The 442-nt window shown below is 46.2% G+C and overlaps 1 non-coding gene across 1 annotated transcript; it reads left to right on the top strand.

Annotated features, from left to right (window-relative positions):
* Positions 1-117: 117 nt before the first annotated feature.
* On the top strand, positions 118-189 carry TRNAM-CAU. Its single transcript has one exon. It is a non-coding gene; the product is annotated as a tRNA-Met (tRNA).
* The last annotated feature ends 253 nt before the right edge of the window (positions 190-442 follow it).

Below are 442 nucleotides of genomic sequence, written 5' to 3'. Positions count from 1 at the left end.
CTCAGTCACTGTGGACCAAAGTTAGCAAACAGTTTCTAGCTGAATTAGGAACTGTAGTGTAAACAGCCAGAACGTGCATTGGTCGGCTCTCTCATTTATCCCATACTTGCTTCCATAAGCAGAGAGGCGCAGCGGAAGCGTGCTGGGCCCATAACCCAGAGGTCGATGGATCGAAACCATCCTCTGCTAAATAGGCTTTGTCAACCATTCTTTAAGTGCTTAGTGAAAGGCCTTCCTTTCACACATACGCTCTATTGCCACGAGTCATTTTTTAAATCTGGTCATCAGCATGCAAATTGAGACGGTCAGTCACTGTGGACCAAAGTAACAGTTTCTAGCTAAATGAGGAACTTTAGTGTAAACAGGCAGAAAATGCATTGGACGGCTCTCTCATTTTAGCGCCAACGAATTTTCGTAAGCAGAGTGGCGCAGCGGAAGCGTG

Source organism: Nanorana parkeri, unplaced genomic scaffold (genome assembly GCF_000935625.1).
Source record: "Nanorana parkeri isolate BGI_ZX_2015 unplaced genomic scaffold, ASM93562v1 scaffold13445, whole genome shotgun sequence".
NCBI lineage: Eukaryota > Metazoa > Chordata > Amphibia > Anura > Dicroglossidae > Nanorana > Nanorana parkeri.
Note: the sequence above shows the minus strand (reverse complement) of the source record. Positions and strands in the feature narration are given on the sequence as shown.